The sequence below is a fragment of the Strix aluco genome, chromosome 12, assembly GCF_031877795.1.
Source record: "Strix aluco isolate bStrAlu1 chromosome 12, bStrAlu1.hap1, whole genome shotgun sequence".
Taxonomy (NCBI): domain Eukaryota; kingdom Metazoa; phylum Chordata; class Aves; order Strigiformes; family Strigidae; genus Strix; species Strix aluco.
The window spans coordinates 2,532,720-2,547,186 of record NC_133942.1 but is presented as its reverse complement, the minus strand read 5'-3'; the positions used below and the strand labels follow the sequence as shown (position 1 = coordinate 2,547,186).

The 14,467-nt window shown below is 38.1% G+C and overlaps 1 long non-coding RNA gene and 1 pseudogene across 1 annotated transcript; both read right to left on the bottom strand.

The window, feature by feature from the left end:
* Positions 1-270: 270 nt before the first annotated feature.
* LOC141928675 (uncharacterized) lies at positions 271-3,365 on the bottom strand. The gene is made up of 3 exons (XR_012624828.1): positions 3,232-3,365; positions 1,779-1,921; positions 271-466 (listed from the first exon to the last, which is right to left on the bottom strand). It is a non-coding gene; the product is annotated as an uncharacterized LOC141928675 (long non-coding RNA).
* A 61-nt stretch (positions 3,366-3,426) lies between these two features.
* The window catches only part of LOC141928915 (kinesin-like protein KIF20B), a 136,919-nt pseudogene continuing 125,878 nt past the window's right edge, over positions 3,427-14,467 (bottom strand).

Here is a 14,467-nt window from a genome sequence, read left to right as displayed (position 1 = left end):
ATTTCTCCACATAGTGCCAATTCCTTTTTTTGTCACTTCACAGAATTTGTTGCATACTCATTTTTTTTTCATTAAAAGTTATGGTAGGTATATTGGCCAGCTGAAAAAACCAACTTAAACCATTCCACACAGGCATAGTTCTTACTGCACAATGGATAAATTATGAACACTTCCAGAGACACCATTCCTAAAAAAAAAAAGATTCAGACACAAACTTCTTGAACAGTATTTCAGCTTTAATGGAACCAGAACCATAAACCATCAGAACAATTCTATACATCTAGATAAAGACTTTGGAGCATGACTAAGTACCTATTACTTCCTATAGACCTGAAACAATACAGTGTAAATATGTCTTAACTAGAAAATACAAACATGCTTTTGCAAGATTGTTTCGCTGTTTTTGAGCATAGTTGTCACTTGAAGATTGGCTGATCACTTTCCTTCTCTTTTTTTCTATAAAGATCTGAAAAAGATGATATTTCAAGAGTTACTCAGCATTTCTTCAGGGACAAATGACATGCACTTCTAGACCCACGTAACCAATAACATGTTTTTTCCCAGAAGCTGTTTTCAGAATGAATGTTGCCTGTTATCAGAGGTCTCCAGAACAGAGACACCATTTTAGTGCATCATAACAAGCAACAAATGCTGGGAACATACAAAATTCCATTTTTTGCTGAAACAAATATCAAAGTCCAAAGAAAACAGTGATCTGAAAGCAGCTCTCACTTCTTATCTCTAATACTCATTTTGTGAAACGGGAAGTGTTCAGAAAACGTATTTTTAGCTTAAATTTCTTTAGCTTCCTGAATTTCCCAGGATTCAGTCTTTAACTTTTCCTTCCACTTCCAAGCTCCTTAGCTTCTTTTGCCCTGCATTCCTGTCATTTTCTTCATCTTCCTGTGGACAGCATTTTGGTTACTGCTGCATCTATTCACACTGTTTACAGAAAAGTCAACAGAATAACTCAGTATGGGCAAATGCTCACCAGAGCAAATGAAAAAGGACTGGACAGAATGAAGAGATGTACTTCTAACAGCCAGAGCACGCTCAGCACTTTAGTTACTGACAAAACCATAAAGCTGGATTTCAGAAACAGTCCATCAAGCCCTGGCCTATAAGACTCTCTATAGGCTGGCTTAGACAGGGCAATGCAATTGAAGCACACCCAGAAGGCTACTGAAACTGTGCTTTGAAAAGCATGGGTGTATCCAAATCCTAAAGTAACCCTAATAGCAGCTGGGCAGAAAAGGAATCAGAAATTACCTCAGGTGCTCACTTGCCCTGCAAAGTTCACTGTACACGCAGACCTTTCTCTTCAGTGTTTCAGTCAGGCTATTCCAAATCTATGGATTCCTTCATGGTCTCTATTTCTATGATCCCTTTATGCTACTCTTAAACGAACACCAACTACTGGAAAAACAAATTAAGACTCAACTGCTGTACTAGAGGAAAAAGTAATACTCCACAAGCCCAGCTAAGGTATCTAAGAATCCAAATGTGAAGTGTCTCTGTGACTACTGTCGGGGTGATACAGCAAGTCAGCAGTCACCCGCAGAGAAGAGAGGTGAGAAAACAGAGACAATTAAAGTAACGCATCGGGAAGAAAAGACCAAAAGGAATGGTCAGGTAGAATCAAGAAATAAGTCAGTACTTTCAAACCTCTTCTGCAGTTTGACTCGATCAAGTTTGTTCTGTCCCCCCGATAGTTTATTTTAAGCCAAGATTACAGAAATAGATTACAGCGGACAGAACACTAACCCGTAATCACTTACCGAAGAATCAGGGACATCTAGAGGGCAAGAACTGTCCGTTGAACACAGCTTTCTCTTAGCTCGTGCTGGCTTGAGCTCCTTTCTTTTGGCACTTTCTGGTTCTGCAGACTTGGGAGAGTTTATTGTTGCCATCAGCTTCTTTGCTACAAGAAAAATTTTATCGTAAATCTTACTGGTTTATGAACCTCAAAATTAATGAATAAAGGTTTAATGAATAAAGGTTTATTAAAACCAGTTTAAAAATGAAACAGATGTAGTCTGAAATTGAAACATAAAAATTCAGAAGTGGTATGTATTTGACTACCACAGTCTTCTATAGCCAGAAACAGTTTTCTATAGCTTCAAATGCAAAAGCTGAAAGGACACATTTTAATAGCACCAAAAAAATCAATTGGGATTCAGATTTCACTGGATGCTAAATACAACAGGAATTGAAAACCAGGCTTAACTTCTTTGTACTGACAGAAGCACAAGGCTGAGTCAATTTCCTCTATGTACTTTGTAGTGGTTTGGCCCCTGCCGGGGTCTGAGACCATGCGGCCGCTGCCCCTCCCCCACAAAGGGAGTGAAATACAAAGCCCCAAGACTGAAATAAGGAAAGGTTTAATACAACAGTGCAATAGCAACACAACAAACAACAACAATAACAATAACAGTAATAGTGATAGCAATGAACAGAGCAAAATAGCTACCAATACAGCAGTTTGAAGCACGATGTACAAAACCACGAGTGCACCGCGCTCCGCGCCAGGAAAAATGTGACCTGCCAGGATGTGACATCCCCATGGTATCTGAATAACCCGGCTAGAGCTCCCCCCCACTGCTGGGGAAACTTAACCCTATCCTGGTTAAACCAGGACATACTTGTATAGTTTTATCAGACTAGTACCAGCTCTGTGAAGAGACGAGTGTGTGCATCTTATGAGCTAGAAGGAAAGAAGAGATCCCAAACAATACTAAGTTATGCAAAAGAGGGAAAAAACACAGGACACAGTAATAAAGGTTACAAATTAGATCTCATTTACTCAAATTACGTATTTTCAGGGTGAAATTTGGAGTAGTCTGAATTTGGCTTCCATTGATAATGACATGTTGTCCTCATGGAACCACTCTGACAAATGCTGAAAATTTTAAAAATCCCACTATCTTAATTTTAACTGTCCGTGTTGAATAGTGACTGACCTTGTTTTAACCAGCCAAATAATAGTGTCTTTTAGAATTTAACACTGGGGATTCCTTGGGCCCTCTGCTAATTTTAATCTTTTTTAAAAAAAAAACCCAGTAACTCAGAAATCATGTCTTACTGTAGGAAAGAATAAAAATGGAAAGTCCTAGCAGTTAATTTTCCCAAGGCTATGCTTAAACTTAATGAAATCTATTAATTGCTAATTTAGACTCCTAAATGAAAGTTATGGTTTTAAACCTAAGTATGAATTACATCACCATATTTTACCTTCAGTTGTTTTTGCAGCTTTATTAATTCCTCATTTTCATCTCTGTTTTTTCCGTGGTGTTGCTCATCTTTTGCTGCCAGTCACTATTGCTCTGGTTATTCAGCTCTCTGTATTTCTGCTTCCATGCTTCCAGTTCTAGTCAGTACACAAAATGAGGTTATATAACACACAGTTTAAATGTATATTGACCACATTCACATCCTTCTACTGAAGTTACTTGGATTTATCAGCTGTGACCACAAAGGGACAACAGAAGCCTTTAACTGTTAGAAGTTTGTTATGTCCTATATACAATTAATGCCTAAATAACACTCAACAAATCAAAACAGAGATTTAAAGCAGCTATATATATATATATATACAATACATCCAGAACAATTTTGCCTCCTTGTTCCCTTTGCATGGAGAGATTACACCGAACTAATCTGTTGGTCTCTTCTAATTTGGCTTCAAGCACTTGACCTTGTTTAATCTGAGTCTGTTCTTGTTCTTCTAATGCCATCTGCAGATCTTCAATTAGTTTTTCCTTTGCACACTGTCCTGATTTGGGCCAGGACAGAGTCAGCTTTCCCTGGGCTGAGAGGGAGCACAGCTGGCGGGTGGTCCCAATGCTCACTGGAGTATTTCCCACCGGCGATGCCGTGCCCAGGGGGTACAGCCGGGCCAGGCTCTCTCTGCCGCTGCCGGTCTCGGGTGCAGTCGGGTGCTGCTATGGTGGGGGGGGGGGGGGTTGCCATGCTTGGTAAGACACTGCTGCATTTTACCCATTTTTTTGGACTCACTATTGTTACTGTTGTTTTCTTGTTATATTTAGTAAATTTCTTTCTTTTTATTCAACCTACGAATTTTCCTCTTTTTGTCCCTCCCCTGTTTCACCGGGGAGGGGGGAGGTGAACGGCTGCCACATGGCGACTGGCTGCCGGCTGAGCTCAAACCTCAACACACACAGATCTGAAAATAAATTTACAGATGAGCCCCCATCCTAGCTCCCACCATTCTCTCCCAAAGTGCCTTCATCACAAGTAATTTCCCCCATTTCCTGAGATCTAAAGCTCTATTAGAAAGAAATAGAGTATCTCTACAGAACTTTCCATATCCAGAATTCTGAAGTGATTCTCATCAACTTGATTTAGGTGAGCATGTCAGTGTTAACATCAGACTAAGGCTGGTATTGATGAAAAACTAACTATTGTTCAACTGCTGAGTGTTTATCAAACCTGCAGAAACTGTTACTGTGCTAGTTCATGTGTCAGTGTTCGATGTTGTTAACATGGCCAGCTAAAGCGGCGAATAAACACCAATATCGAGTAAGTTAACACTGATAGAGCAAATCCAGCCTTTCTTTGGGGCTTATGTTTCTTATTCTAAGACTGTTTCTTTGCTTTCAAATATTCCTGCTAATAATGATTCAATAAAAATTAGTTCCTGACTACAACATTTTAATGTCCAGGTTGGAGTTTCTCAGTATTTTAAAATATAAATATGCAAGACTCTCCAAATTAGTTAACATCACAACTCATTATGTTGCCATTCCACACCCAAAAAATGGCACAAGAAGGGCTTTTTCTGACCTTTACACACTTTCTCATACTGTTTGGAGACTTCTTCCAGTTTCTCATTATTCAGGTGCTCCTAAATATCACATTGAAAGCAAATTAAAGAAAACATGTCAAAAACATGTTGAAAGAAACAAATACACATGCTACATATTAGTAGCTTTTCATTCTGAGCCTCAATAAGTATTAAATAAAGTATTTAAAGACAGTCAAGAATAAATAAGTTTTTCATATATTGAAAGGAGCATTGAAGCTGTCTAAAAAAGTGTTTAGAAGACATTACTCTAACAAAAGAAAAAAGTGTTTCCTGACACATGATCCCATCCACTCCTTGCTACTTCTCAAAGGATTATACACTGCATGTTGAGTAGGGAAAAGGTCCTGAAATGTCAGGCTGCTGGGAAGACATTAATACTTTTTTAAAGCTTAACTTTCAAGCCCAAACTCTTGCAATAGTCTTCTGGATTTTAAGTTCTTGTGATATCCCATGAGGTTCTAAGAAATCCCACTGCTTAGTAACTAAATACTAACAATCCACTTTACTAAAAGTTATTCCATTTTTTCATTTATTTTCCCCAAACTTAATAGAAAACATCTCAGATTTTAAAAAGTCTCTAGAAGTTCGTGCTCTCCTTTTCCAATTAATCCATCTTTTCCTCCCAGAGATGAGCATTTTCCAAAAGTCTGAGTTCTGAGGCTTTGCAGTCAGCACAAACAACAACATACGGCTACTGTTGTTATGAAGATTACAAAGTCCTCCTCCATAACCAGGTTAGCCGACTTTTGACAAGCCTTTTTCAAGTGTCTCAATAAAATTTACTCCCTCCCTTCAATATCAGTACTAATCCATGTTTTGACCTCCGGGCTTTAGCTCACAGCTCAATGGCAATGGAACTTTAGACTCACTCTCACTCTAAACGGATCGCTGAACGCAGCCTTGTTATGAACCACTTCTAACAGCTGTGGCTTGAGACTTGTGAAAACAGGTTTTACTAACAGAACCCCAAACAAACTTGCAGAAGAAACATTTGGCCTATGGTTACAAACCTCTTTGTGTACTTGCTGAATTTGTTTCGTGGCATCAGAAAGTTTCTCTTTCAAATCTGCATGTTCTTCCTCTTTCCTCTGCAAATCTTTTTTCAAGCTCTGTACAAGGGCAGAGCTCTCAGAAAGATCTTTACGTAGCCTTGTGTTAGAAATGAAGAGACATAAATAACATTAGTGTTACACATCTCAAAGAAACAGCTTTTACACATTAACTCAGGCTCTTTGATGGCTGGTTTTATTTATGAATAGAATCACAGATCTATCAGCTAAATGACAAGCATTATAATTTTGGATTTCAGCTACTTATTATATGATCCTGAAGTAATAAACCACTCAGATTCACTCTTGAACAGTGCAATCTTTTAAAATTCTTGTTTTTAAGCACAGTAGAGTAACCATTTCTATCATTAGGTGTCCTTACACAGCAACAAAAGGGACAAGGTTAATATCAATTAAGTATAAACTTGATATTTACATCCCAGACCTTGTAAGGATCAAAATAAATAAAAATCAAAAGAAAGTAACAAAACCAATAACATTGTAACAAATCCTGTTGTTATTAAGTGCTACAAAGTCATTAAGAATTTTAATGGGTTTATTTTTAAATGGTCATATTTATTTTAAAAAGCTTACAGTAAGTTATCTTGGATTTTTACTTCGCAATTACCTAATAGAAGATATTCTTAAATTCCATAATTAACAATACAAAATAAGGTCTCACAAAAGGAAAACCTTTCAAAGTTTTACAAGCACAGGGTCAGGGATCCCCAGACCTTCATGCTAAATTGTATTTTAGAGTACATGCAGGTACCCACAGATACTGGAACTAAAGAAACCCCAGTCAGAAGGGCTACACAGCACCTTAAAGCCATTTTTACATGATTGCAATTTCCTTACCACATAGCAAATATAATCTCTCAAATACATTTAATTTCTTATTTCCTAAAGATTTAAAAAGTAGAGGGGGCTGGGGAAGTTCTACTCTCCTACACCCATTATTCCTTCAAGTTCTTACAGTATACTGTGTTCACCTAGAATAGCTATTACCAAAACCAGCTATTTACTGTTTAATTACTAGGCTTTTTTTTTCCTTTCTTCTTTTCCTTTTTACCATTCAGTCCTTTCTAAAGAAATCATTGCCTGCTTTTATACGAGTTACAGGATATAACATTAAACTATGCCATTTCCTCCAAGAAGGGTATGTAACATAATACTATTAGAAATCCCCAAATAATTCATCCTTTCCTGTTTCCCCCTACAATAGTTCTGCAGGATTTAGATCGATATTTCTGAAAGAATACACAAACAGGTGAGGAAAACAGAGCTAGCAAAATATGCAAATATAGAAATCAAGTAGTGGATTAAAAGTTCTTAAGCGGTTTGGTTAATAAAGTTGACAAACATGCAAATGTGTTATGTCAAAATAAATGGATGTTCACAGAAGGTAGTTCTAACTTGAGTCTGTTCTCAAAGGGCTAGGAATTATCTCATTGTTTACTTACAATTCTATAGATTGTATTTGCTCATCCTCATTTTTCTCCCTTTCTTGAAGAGTGTGTTTCATGTTCTCCAAGCTGTTCATCAACTGCACAACTTCCTCCTTTAGATTTGCTTCCTGATCATTTAATTCTTTCAGTTTTTTGTCTGAATTGGCACATTCCTCTTGCAGAGCTACTGTATTACTTTCCAGATTTAAAATAATAGATTCTTTTTCTTTAAGTACTTCTTCTAACTTTGCTATGCTGTCATCTTTAGCTCTAAAAGCCTCCAAGAGGCATTCAAGCTCTCTTATTTTTCCCTCGGAGCTGGTAACTTCCTCTTCAAACGGTGCAATTACTCTGTGATCCTCTGCAGCCTGTTTTCCAAAATCCTGGGTTTTCTTCTGGATGTGCTCTTGTAACTGGTTCATAAGATCTTTTTCATTTGTGGACTGATAATCTTGATTTGCAGTCTCATTTAACTTTATTTTCAGTTGATTATTATAATTCTCAGCATCATCAAGTCCCTTCTTTAAGTCTTCAACTTGTTGAAGTGGTTCTTGAATCTGCTGACTTTTTTGTGAAGAAGCTCTCTCCAGCTCATCTTTCTGAGAGTCTAAGGAATCCTTTAGATTAACTGAATCAATATCCGTAGTGTAAGACTCTAAGTGACATTTATACAACTCACCTACTTTGGACTGCATTGTTTTAATTAGCGGCACTTTATAAATTATATTTTGTTTAGCACCTTCTACTTTGTTATTTAGCTGAATAATCTTTTCTTCTTGTTCCCTATTGATAGTTTTCTGTTTGTCCAATTCAGAAACAATCCCCTGATAGTCAGCTCGACACTGCTGAAGTTCTTCACCTAAGCCAGAAGCCCTTTCTTCTGAAGCAGAGAGCTTGAGATTTAGGTTTTTTATTTGCCCACTGAACTCCTTTTTGTTTTTTTCTCTTCTGCACTGTTCTTCAGGTGCAGCTAGCTGACCTTCCAAGGTTTCAGTTCTTTCCCTCAGTGCTAGTATTTCTGCATAGTTCTCAGTATTATTTGCTTTCACATATTCAGTTCTCTTTTGGTCCAGAGAGTCATCTTCCCAACTCTCCTTCATACCTCCTAAAAAACCAAAAAAACCAACAGTTCAGGATGATTAAAATCAATAGTACAAGTCACTAGCACTGCCAAATAGCAATTACTACATGGAAAATGGTCACCAGCTGAAAGCCACACCCTTATATCACATGGCTTTTCGAAGTCTTGAAGTAAAGCCCCTCAGAACAGTTTAAAATGCAGTTAAGTGCCTCTTAGGCTTACAGACGTGGTTTGCAGCAAGAGGTGTTCAGGAGCCTTAAAGAACATTTTGCCATGGCTCTATTCCAGCCTTCTGCTCTGCACCACTACAGAAAAATCTAGCTAGTTTTACTAATGTGTAGTAATATCTATGAGCTAGATAACGGTCACAGTTATGTCTAGTTTCCACTTTCACTGGTTCAACAATCCTTTTAATACAGCCCATCCCCCATTTTACATTCAGAAAAGCAATGGCATTGTACACTTCCCTGAGAATTTTCATTCATACTCAATATGCCCTTACTTTAAAAATTAAGCTAAAAATCCAGCACAAGTTTTTTGCTTAGTGTTTGGGACTTTCTTCTCTTTTTTCAGTTGGTTTCTAAACTAGATACAAGGAGAACTACTTATGCCCACACCTAATGTGTTGCATGTAAGGTTCTCCCAGAAAGATCTACAACATTCCATCAGGATCCCAAATTTTCATAAACATTTTATTAGCTTAAGACTGTTTTTTCCCTGAAGTAAAATCATAGACATTTCACCACCTTCAAAACTGACTCCAGCTGTATTTTACACAAGTGTTTTAGAATCCAGCTGTGTCCATTTAGTAACATGCAGGTATGTTTTAGTATTAAAACCAAGCCTGACTATCACTACAGGATTAGGCCATCACAGCTCTGTACTCCAAAGTGATACTATAGATTTCTGTGAGTACTGCAGCTACAGTAAGGTGGAGTTTGGCAGTTATCTCCCTTTGGGAGCATTAAGCACATGGGTACATGTGTACTGCATGGAAACATCCTCTGAACAGATCCAACAGGTTTATTATAGAGTCACTAACAAAAAGTCGTACTGAAGCATTAGAAATAGTGGTCTCCATCTCAATTCAGGTTTTGGTTTTTGATTATTTTTAGAGGGATCAAATTCTACAGGACACTTTTTTCCTCCTGCTTTTCTGTACCCTTTCTTTTCTGTTCTAATGAGATGTATCAAGTGTTCCTGCTAGGCCAGAGGAAACAGCAGCTTTACTCTGGCTTGTAAAGCCATGCTTCTAAATACTACAAGATTAAGAATTTGGGACTGGGAGATAGTTTTCTCTGAAAGCCTAGTTGTGTGGTCTCAAGAAAACACATCAGACAAAATACTACAAACTCCTCACACTGGACATGAATTTTACATACTTCACTAAAAGGGAGAGGTGCCGAGATGTCTTAAGACATATTTTGCTCTCTAAGGTGCCAAGATACAAAAAGTAGCAGAGTTTTGCCCAACAGCTCTAGTGAGAAGGGTATGATCATTCATAAGAGGATTTAGAGGTGATCGAGATGCTTTGTGCTGACAACCACAATCATGTAGCAAAGCAGGATAAATACTAGTGCAAGAAGATATGTGATATTCTGTGAAGAAGCTTTGTACGTAGGAAGTACTAAGAAAGGAAAAAATCCCATCCCAAAACATGGGAGGCAAGTCCTAGAGAAGAGTACAAAAACCTGAACCTCAAGACAAGATAACCTATCTTCTCACGAAATAAGCTTTGGTCATAGGCCACTAGCATGTCTGAATTCTACAACAAAGCCATCACGATGTACCTGTGCTCATTTTCCTATTGTACCAAGTATGTTTAACAAGAATGGTTAAATGTAAGTATATATAAGTTTCATCATTACGGAGCATCTAACAACTCAGTTTTTAAATTAGATGCCTTATATTATCAACAGCCACAAATCAAACATATTTAACATGACTGAAGAGCCTGCTCTTCCCAATAAAAAGAAAATCTCAGTGCTGTCATTGATTGGCACTGCTAACTAATTTCTTGTTTGAGAAGAGCTATCACTTCTCTATTTTTTGCTGCTTGAAACAAGTTTCAGTCATGAGATAAGAAACCTATTACTATATAGTATATCGAAGAGTCTACATCAGCTTCAGTTCTCACCCCCTTCCTGTAACATTTATATAGGTGGCACTACCAAATGGTCATGCTGGGATCCAGTATTCATCCAACCAAAAAAGGTAGAGATAAATCAGAAATGCACCTGGTACAGACAGAAGCTTTTCTTAAGACAGACTTCAAATGACACGTATTTGAACAAGCCGCACAGACATCAGAAGTGCCCTACTGGATGACATACCATCAGTTGACCTTGACCTAGCCTAATATTTTGCCTCCTTTTGCTGCTGTTGGCAGGCCCAGCCACTTCCCACAAACCTTTTCTGACATAAGACACCTGGGAATGTTGGAGGAACATGAGACAATCAATCCCTGCCTGACCCTTTCAGTATCTGTGTATGACCCTGTTGGCTGTTAGCTTGTCTAACCACTCCTGGGATCTGAGAATTATCTGTCTCTCTCACCTTCTAGGGCAACAAATACTAGAAGTTCACTACCCATGGCATGAAGTGCTGTGTTCCATAAACTTAAACTGATCTTCCAGATTGAGCATTCCCTTGGTCTTTCACTGCAGCGATGAATGACAGTCCAGCATTCAGTTTATTCACCACCTGTATCCTCAGTTTTCTGTGATCATGTGAACTTGACAAGTCTCCTTTTAACATATTTTATCCCTCTTTATGGAGATAGATATTTTCTGATCCCCATTTTTAACCTTATTCTCTTTTTCTATCCTATCCTCACCCAAACAATTGCCTGGAAGATCTTCTTACTTGCACCTGTTCTGCAGGAAGAAGGCAAGAAAGTGAGGGATACAAAGGGAAGATCTTTCATTCTCCTTTGGCATATGCTTCCCATAGTCCTATGAGAGACTGGAGCCCAGCTCTGTCCTGAAGTCAAGTAAGAGACAGACAGATCTTACAAATACCATTTTGTACAAGTCAGTCCCATATAGCTCAATCTCACCAATTAATAGACTTTAATGAAATGGATAACATAAGTAGTGGTGCCCTTTTAAGTTTCACCCTTATGCTTGAAGGTCTTCAACTGTAGCTGGTTTATTCGCCTCATTCTAAAAAGACTGGTAAGCTCACAGCTAAAGCAAGGGAAGCAAACGTGGAAGTGCAAACGTGAGAGCTGCACAAAATATGTATCTGTGGACTTAAAATAATTTTACTTCCATTCAAGTGAAAAGCTTTTCTCCTTTGCCAGCACAGTCACCTTGCCCAAAGCTGGTGAGTTCACAGCAGCACACAGCACGAAACCCCAAGTTTCACAGTCCATGCTGTAGGACTGAACAATCAGTAACTCACTGACACCTCTGACGCTTGCGTAGGCAATTTTAAAAAACTTGAGCAGGGGATGTTTCTTTCCCAGAAGTCCACCAACAGCAAATTTAGTCCAAAAACAACTGTTAAGAAATTGATTAAGAACTACAGCTGAGTCTGCAAGTACATTAACAGATGAGAGATGCAGCAGAAAGGAGAGTCTAAAAACTAACTTTTATTTTAAGCATTTAGGAGTGAGCAGTATAGAACCTTCTGCAAAAGATGATATTTACATACCAGTTATTCTGATTTACAGTTTAACAGAGTAGATTTTCTCCTCACAACATAATGTTTACACTTCACAATTTTTCGCTTCTGTTCTGGAATAGTAATCAAGTTTTTTTGGAAGGCCCCCTCTTGAGTGACAGTAGAAATTTTACCTTTCTCTGCAGGTGGCTCTTTTTCCACAATAGGCTTACTTTCAGAGCAATGTTTTCTTCCCACTTCCAATACAGTCTCCTCACAATCCTTGAATTGGCTGCTTTCAATCACTTCGTTAAGAGTTCTTTTCTGTGAATTTTCTTTTCATGGTAGTTACAGTGTTGTCCTGTGTTAAAATAAGATCAATTACTTTGAAGTTTTACCAAGTGAGCACTTAAAACCCTTAGTAATCTTTTAGATGCAAACATTTTTACAAATCTATCTGGGTAACCTGTATAAGGGGTTGTCAGAAGAACAAGTCAGTTACAGCTCAGTTACTCAAGCAAAAAGCAGGTACACCTTCAGACAGTAATAAGCACAATGTTTTGCACTGTACAGAAAGTAGAGCAAGAGACCAGGAAACTACAAAATGCAAAACGAGTTTACCACCTGAAGTGTCCAGTGTCGAAAGAGTTGAGGAAATTCATGATTTGCCCAAAGGGCCAATGGTCAGCTCTACAAGTTCACAACTTTCTTGTCATAGTTGGTAGAGCTGGGAGTTTTAACCGCCTTCAGCAAAGCCACAGATCATTTTTATCATGACAGATCTGATGCAATTTGAAAGCCTGGTCAGTTCTGTCATATGTACTTTATATTTGTATATTTGACTAAGAATGAAGTTTCTTTACTCACAAGATGACACAAGTGGCAAGCCATGCTGGTTGCCAAGGACCAATCACTCATCTAAGTAACTAATTAAAAAAAAAAAAATCTGTAGAACAGACTTGAGGTTTGTGGTCACGTTTTAAGTGTCATGCCACAGAGTCTCCCAGAAACACTGGACAGAGCTGGAGCCTTTCTCTTGGCAGGAGCAGTGACAGGAAGCAGTCATCACAACTGCCATCACCCTGAGCATTCCTGCTACTGAAAAGCTCAGCTGCTCAGAGGCAGAGAGGGAACAGAAGATTAAGTATGGTCAAAGCCTTAAGTTCACAGTGGAAGAGAAAAAGGGATCAGATGCTGCCTAAGTTTAATTTAAAATGTTCTCAGAACTACGTTTCAGGTTACTGGGCATCAGGCTCAAAAAAACCACCTAACTGCATGTTTAGATTTTTTTCTAACCTGTATCCATGTAGCCCAGCCAGTCTTCTGGCATTCAGCAGCCAGCAGCAGACTAGCCAGCTGCAAGTTTTATTGATCCCATCAAAAGCAGAGATACCCTGGCCATCCACTCTTAGTTCAAACTCTGCTCAACACATTCATATTACTGCTCTGCCTTAAAAAGTTTGTGTGCATGGTGGTAGTAGGTGGAACACACTGGTTTTTGTTGCCAATTTACACAATCACTGTCCTTCTCACATTAACTTCTAACTTCAATTAAATTTGACCTTTTGCTGCAGCAAAACCTCCTTTCCTTCCTCTTCCATTCAGGCAAAAATAAAAAGACAGTGACATAATCCCTCTCTTCCCACTGCTAAAGTCCTCCCAGTTTGAGTGGCTCTTTTTTTTTCTTTAGAGTGGCTCTTCATGGTCTCATTAACAGTCCTCCAATAATAACTGCAGATCACTGCTTCCAAAAGTGCTATTTTCCACACACACCTCCACACATGTTCTGCTGCAACTTTAGTTTCAATGCCAACTTCACCTGCTGCCATTTCAAGAAAGTAGCAATTACTTACAGAAAATTTCAATTTTCCAAAATAGTCAAGTCCATTACAAGCACAGATTTAGATTTTTTTGTAAACAGAAAATTAAGATGTCTAAGACTTACATAGTCTTTCATGTTTTTTTCTAAACAGGATATCAAATCCTGCAGTCTCATGGTAACGTGATCTTTTTGCTCCACGATGTCCATTAGTTCTTGAATCCTTTCATTCTGCGTATTCATTTTCTTAGAAAAGAAAGTAGTTCAGTCAATGTTCAATTCTTGAACTATACGATGCATTTAGAAGCAAGATCGGTTAAGCTAAGCTTGATATAAAAAAAGCTAGAAACATACTACAACAGCATTTTAAGCCACAGAAATTTTGTACTAAAGCAAGTAATTCTGCACAAGGTTTTTTTTGAGAAAGTTACCTCAGTTGGTTCTTTAAGCTGCTCAGCAGACTCATCCGATTTAATCATCTGCATTTCAAAGTCTGTAACAGGAAAAGAAGCCTGCATCAAATAAGCAGCCATTACATAGTTTACTCAGTAATCCATTTTTCCAGATCTTCTGGTATGTTAGTAGCTTTTGAATAGACTCATTTATTTTTGTGTTGGCTTCTACTTGCAGGACACATTT